Source organism: Arachis duranensis, chromosome 1 (genome assembly GCF_000817695.3).
Source record: "Arachis duranensis cultivar V14167 chromosome 1, aradu.V14167.gnm2.J7QH, whole genome shotgun sequence".
NCBI classification, from domain to species: domain Eukaryota; kingdom Viridiplantae; phylum Streptophyta; class Magnoliopsida; order Fabales; family Fabaceae; genus Arachis; species Arachis duranensis.
Genome location: NC_029772.3, coordinates 41,563,574 through 41,563,811, shown reverse-complemented (window position 1 = coordinate 41,563,811; position 238 = coordinate 41,563,574).

Below are 238 nucleotides of genomic sequence, written 5' to 3'. Positions count from 1 at the left end.
CTGAGCAAAAATCTGATTCAGAGACTGAAAAGGACTGCAGATGCTGTTGGATTCTGACCTCCCTGCACTCGAAGTGGATTTCTGGAGCTACAGAAGCGCAATTGGCGCGCTCTCAACGGCGTTGGAAAGTAGACATCCTGGGCTTTCCAGCAATATATGATAGTCCATACTTTGCCCAAGATTTGATGGCCCAAACCGGCGTTCAAAGTTACCCTCAGGAATTCCAGCGTTAAACGCG